The following is a 6,383-nucleotide window of genomic DNA, read 5'->3' as shown; positions in this document are numbered from 1 at the left end:
ATTGAAATAAATTAGTGCATGCAGAGGAATATAACATATTTTTCAATATTAATTTCAGATAAAGTAGAATTTGAGAGAGCAATACTAAATGGGACTAAAAAAACCCTTTTATATAGATATTAGGTAACAAATCAGAAAACAATTATAGAATTATAAACTACATGCAAAATAATGCTACATTAAAATGTAAATAAAGGAAATTATTATTTTTTTAAGATTTATTTATTTATTTATACAAGATGCTCAGGAGGGTGAGAGGATTCACCAGAGACAGAGCGGAGAACAGAACAGGCAGACTGACGAAATACACTGCTGAGGGGAGCAGTGGGCACTACAGGAGAGGTCTATGCACCATGTCGGACCCTCGCCGGCCACCTGGGATTGAACCAGTGCTGCAGAGGTTGCAGACAGCTTCACAGCGTGGCGCTCAACTGCCTGCACCTCCAGGGGAGGCCCAATAAAGGAAATTCTTATTTGCACTATCATTGGTATTGGCTATAACCTCAAGCCATATACTAGTATGAATTACACAAAGTATATTATCTGCTTTTTCAGGTGTTGCATAGCAGAAAGATCAAGACTCATATTCATGGGAGGAAAAAGCCTGAAAGCATTCAACCTTGCTTTCTGTCTGAAGGTGATTTCTAAACCTTAGAATAGAAAGCCTAGGCAGAGGAAGAAGTTGGAAATATGAGCAGAAAAGCAACTTGAGGGGGTTGGAGACAAAATCATTGTTTAAAAATGAACAACGATGGAGAGAGAGAGACAGAGACAGACAGAGAGACAGAGAGATTATGTACCAATCTTAGCTCAATAAAAAGGGGTTATACAATTTGAAAAGAAATAAAAACAATTGGAAAAGAGAGAGACAGAGAGATAGAGAGGAGAGGAGGGGAGGGGAGGAGAAGGGAGGGGAAAGGAAAAGCAAAGCAAAGCAAAGCAACTCGGGTTTGCAGCACAAATGTACCAGAGAGGAAGGAGCTCCTAAAATCTGCAGTGGAATTTTCTTCAGGTCTCTCTCCAAACTATAAAATATACAATTGCAGAGCAAGACTCCCGGTGTTCTAGAAAATGGAAACTTCTGAGAGTTTTAAAATCGAAGTAATCTGAGAGGATGCTCACTGCTAGAAAGATGTTGGAGAGTAAATCCAGCTAGAGAAGAAAGAATTTTCTGAACATGCTGCCTTTCAGTTTAGGCTCCAAAAAGACCAGGACTTTGAACAAGGACCACTAAGTAGAGTGAGAGCTATGGTGAAGAACTAAGGGCAGAGCCAACATAGTTCTAACACCAACATCTCAACAAGATCAGTAAGATTCTTATGCCTTTCAGAACAGAAGTGATCAAGCTTTAGAGTGAGATAAGATAATCAAGAAATGACAGTGGGGCCTCCCTGATGGCTCAGCGGTTAAAGTCTCAGCACTATCAAGTTGTCACCAGCCACTGCCGCCTGAGTTTAATCCCTGGCCAGAGAACTAACCCTTATGGTGCAGCAGACCTCTCCTGTCTCCCCACTGCTCTCCTCAACAGTATATTTCAGTCAGTCCACCTGTTCTACTCCTCATTCTGTCTCTAGTAAATCTTCTCATCCCCTGCACCTCTGGCCTATACTCCAGTTCTTGTATACATAAATAAATAAATAAATAAATATTGTTTTAAAAAAGAAACTCAGCAGTGTATCTGTCACACTATTTGACATACAATCAAAATGTAGGATATGCAAATAAGCAAAAATAAAATGGGATCCTACATCAAGAAAAATAAGACAGACACAATTCCGCAGAATGCTCAGATTTTAGACTTAGAACTTTAAATCACTCATCTATATATCAATTAAATCTAAGTAGAAAAAAACCTGTGCAGAATATAAACAGATAAAGAGTTTAGGAAGGAAATGGAAGCTTTAAAAAATAGATACTGAGAACTGGCATCTAGGAGCAGATCACTTTGCTTCTCCCTAAAAATGAACAGAGACAAGAAATTGAACTTTTATGCCCAAGAAAAACAGATTTTTTCATCCAGTACTTCTCCCAGATTGTCAAGGTGCTGACTGAGGGTGAGCTGGAATGCTCTAAGAGAGAAGATGCTATTGCTCAAGGAGGTCCTCTAGTACAATGCTATGAGAGGCAAGTGCCATCAGTGTTTGACTGTGCTGATGGCATTTCAGGAGCTGGAAGCAGGATGCTCAGAGTCTTCTGTGAGCTCTGACTGCAGGCTTATGTGTGGAACCACTCCAAGTTTTCTTCCTGATGTCAGATGACATGGATTCATCCCTTACCCAACTAGGGTGGTCATGCAGGCATAGGCCTTACCCAACCAGGCATAGGTTTGGATGCCATCAATGATGCTATGCTTCTGGAAGCAAGTATATATAACTTGCTGAAAGTCTACTGTTGGGAGCAGTCTTATTACCTGAACTTGAAGGAACTCTTCTTGCAATATGCCTATCAGACTGAGATTGGACAGACCCTGCACCTGATCACAGCTACTCAGGGCAATGTAGATCTTGGCAGAGTCACTGAAAAGAGGTAAAAATCTATTGTCAAGCACAAGACTTCCTTCTACTCCTTCTACCTCCCTGTAGCTGCTGTCATTGCATTGATGGAGGGCAGGAACATGCCAGCAAATCTCTCTGCTAGATTTGGGAGAACACTTTCAGATTCAAGATGATTATCTTGACTTCCTTGGGACCCCAGTGCAACTGGTAAGATTGGTATTAACATCCAAGACAACAAATGCAGCTGACTGGTGGTTCAATGCATGCATTGGGCCTCTCTGGAGCAGTGCCAAATCCTATGGGAGAATTATGGGCAGAAGAATGCAGAGATGGCATGGGGGAAGGCACTATATGAGGAGCTGTATTTGCCATTGTGTTCATGCAATATGAGGAAGATAGTCACAACTGCTGTATGAATCTCATTGAGCAGCATGCCATGCCCCAGCCCCTGTCCATCTGCCTGGGACTAGCACACAAGCTCTATAAGCAGGAAAGTGACCTAGAGAGTGAGGGCTGTAAGGGGAGAGTCTCAATAAATTATTATCTAACCTCAGAAAGACAGAGAAACAGAAATTCTAGATCTAAAAATTTTCAAATAATTTAATGAGAGCACTTAAGAGCAAACTGGCATAGCAGATAACATATCAACATATCAATAAGCATATATTATACAACCTGAAGCAATTGAGAAAAAGAAATAAAATCAGAAAAAGTATCCAAGATCTTGGAAAAACAATAGTATAATTCAGTTTAATATCCAAGAAAGAGACAAGAAAATGAATGTGGAAAATGTACAAAAACAATAGCAAAAATTTCATAATTGATGAAATACATCAACCAGATGTAAGAAAGACAGTAATCTGCAAGCTATATAAATACAAAGAGGACATTAATGGTGCCCAAGGCAAAACTAAGTGTGATAGAAAATTAAAGTCTTTTAATTTAAACTTGTGCGAGAGAACAACACATATGCCATCATTTCAATGTCAGCAAGAATTCAAAAGCCTTAAAAAGGAGAATAAATTTTATAGAATAAAAGAAATAATGAGATAGTCATGAATTGGTAAGCATGCTATCAATGTAGGAATTTTGGAAGTGTGAAGACTGCCTAACTGACCTGCAGTTTGATTTGTTGGCTCCTGTTGGCTACAAGAGGGAAGTAGGGCAGCTTGGGAGCCTTTCAAAAGAGGAAGGATTGTTAAATATTTGGGGTCAAAGATTTTCTGTGGCTTAGCCATGTTCTGGAACAAGTGGAAGTTTGTTAGATGCTCTGTGTGTGTGTGTGTGTGTGTGTGCGTGTGCATGATCAAACTGTCATTATGGTCCTTTTGCAGGGGGTGTCTACCATACCAGACATTTTCTTAATGGAAAACTCATGAAATCTGGAGTTTAGTTACTAGTAATATACCAAAATATACTTAGATCCTTAGTTTTGACAAACATACCATAAGGTGTTAACAGTGGGGGAAGGTGGTTGAGGGATATATAAGAACTATATACTATCTTTCCAAATCTTCCCTAAGACTATAATTATTCCAAAAAAGTTTAAATGCTCATCATAACTTATCTGGGAAATGGATATCAAAAGCACAGGGAGATACTGTGGCCATCTGTGAGAATGACCCATATCAGAAGACCAGAAACAAGTGTTCGTGAGGGTGTGAAGGGAAAAGGAAACTTTGCATATAAGTAGACTAGTCTAGACCCTATGAAAAACTGTATGGAGGTTCCACAAAATATTACAAATAGATTTACCATATTATCCAGCAATTCCATTCCTAGGTATCTGTCTGAAGAATGCAAAAACACTAATTCAGAGTGATACATATACTCCTGTGTTCATAGCAGCACTACTTACAATAGCCAAGTTACAGATCCAATTTAGTAACCCAACAACTTATGAGTGAATTAAGCAGATTTGGTATAAATAAACAATGGAACACTACTCAGCTATAAAAAGAGATGAATTCTTGCCATCTGCACCAACATGGATAGAGTTAGAAAGGAGTATGCTAGGCAAATTAAGTCAGAAAGAGTAAAGTATCAGTTGATTTCACTCATATGTGGAATATAGAGAAACAAAACAAAGGAATAAACAAAAATGAAACAAACCCTATACATCTAACTGTGGAACGGAGGCTACCAGCATTGTAACTGTTGTAAATAGTTACAGCAGAAATCATTTAATTGAAGAAAAGGGTTTATTTTTAAAAATAACCTTATTCTTTCTTTAGCTGAGACAGTCCATCTACTTACTCATTGCCACCATTTTCCCATTTCCTATCTCACAAAAAAAAAAAAATATTTCTAGGAGTGAGGAGTGTCAACGACAGAGTACACCAGAAAATTAATGAGAATGGATTCATCAAGCTTTTATGATCAGGAGACTATTCAATGCAGAGGAACCTTTCATTGAAAAAGAATGTGGGGTTTTATAGAGATAACCTACACTGAGATCACTGTGTACTAGGTGGATGGAAACTTTAAAAAGTTTTGGTGCTTGTGTTTACCTGAAGTTAGGAGCTGTCATCAGATACCTCCCCTTTAAAAAAATTGTATTAATTTTTAATGAGGTAACTTTGGTTTACAATACTATATACAATTTGGAGGTATAGGTCATGCTTCTCCAGATATGTACTCGCTCACCATCAAAGCACCTATAATCCTCCAACACAGTCCATTAGACTCTCTCTCCACTTGCTCTCCGCTCCTCTGGTAACCTCAATTCTGTAGTCTTATTTCTAGGATTTGTTTTGATTTAGTTTTGTCTATTCATTGTTTTGTTTATTTACATTTCATGTATGGGTAAAGTCATCTATCATCTGTCTTCTTCCTTCTGACTACCTTCTTAATGAAGTAGCTGCCATCTTTGCAAACATATATAATGAGCAGGAATTTATAGAGCACATCTTTCAGATTGCCTTTCCACTATTGTCCATTTCTGTCTACTCCCTCACTAATCCCACTTTCCTGCTATTGGAGCCATACTCAGTAACACAAATAAATAGGAGGCAATGGTGGCTGCCAATACAGACTTCCTAAATAAAGCTTTATGTTTACCCAACTGTAAAAATAAGCACTTCATAGACAACTTTTCAAGATGATAACTAATGCATAAAGTAAGGTTGAAGCATATCACACAATTATATAGTATTTATTTTATTTCCTTAATATGTTCTAGAGATACCCAATAGCTTTTTATGTGATTTTTTTTTACTCCATTTAAATAGAAGCTATAAAACAGATGGATGTCCTGCTGACAACCACCCAGGAGGCCAGCTTCTGTGAGATCTGTGGGAAAGCTGAAAGCAGCATCAAAGTGATGAGGGGCAGTAACACAATTCCTATTAACAAATAATAGAATCTGTATATCCTGCACCTCCAAAGAGGAACTTACCTGCTGCATGCCTTTTCTTACTATTTGTTTTCACTTAAAAGGCTATTAAAGGCTTCTCTACTCTTAGAATAGAGCACATATTCTCCTTGTGCCCATTATCAGCCACAATAAGTAGATTTGAACTTGGAGATTCAGGCACTTTAATTGCTACTGTGCACTTTCTCAGGTTATAAAAAGAAAATATCAACTTTTATGTGTCCCCTTGTTATGGTCTATGTAGTGTAGCAGCTCTTTATTCTCCTAAAGGCTCAGTCTTTACAAAAGAAAAATTGGTCTGATGGTGTTGTTTATATTTCAGGAAAATCAATAGTCAAACTTAAAAGGTGATCTCACTCGAAACATTCGAGAAAGTCTGCATATTAAATAGATACAGAGGGGCAGCAGTTTGCTTCCTGTGGTTATAATGACCTAAAAGGGAAGATACTGAAACAAGACAGAGAATTACCTAATTGTAAGTGTCGAGTGACTTTGTTAACTTGCTCTAGACATAG

At 38.1% G+C, this 6,383-nt stretch overlaps 1 pseudogene across 1 annotated transcript; it reads left to right on the top strand.

Moving 5' to 3' along the window:
• The first annotated feature begins 1,961 nt into the window (after positions 1-1,961).
• LOC311175244 (farnesyl pyrophosphate synthase-like) lies at positions 1,962-5,853 on the top strand (annotated as a pseudogene). Its single transcript has 2 exons — positions 1,962-3,001; positions 5,726-5,853. The product of its transcript is annotated as a farnesyl pyrophosphate synthase-like (transcript).
• The last annotated feature ends 530 nt before the right edge of the window (positions 5,854-6,383 follow it).

The sequence above is a fragment of the Talpa europaea genome, assembly GCF_964194135.1.
Source record: "Talpa europaea genome assembly, chromosome: 8".
Lineage (NCBI taxonomy): Eukaryota > Metazoa > Chordata > Mammalia > Eulipotyphla > Talpidae > Talpa > Talpa europaea.
Note: the sequence above shows the minus strand (reverse complement) of the source record. Positions and strands in the feature narration are given on the sequence as shown.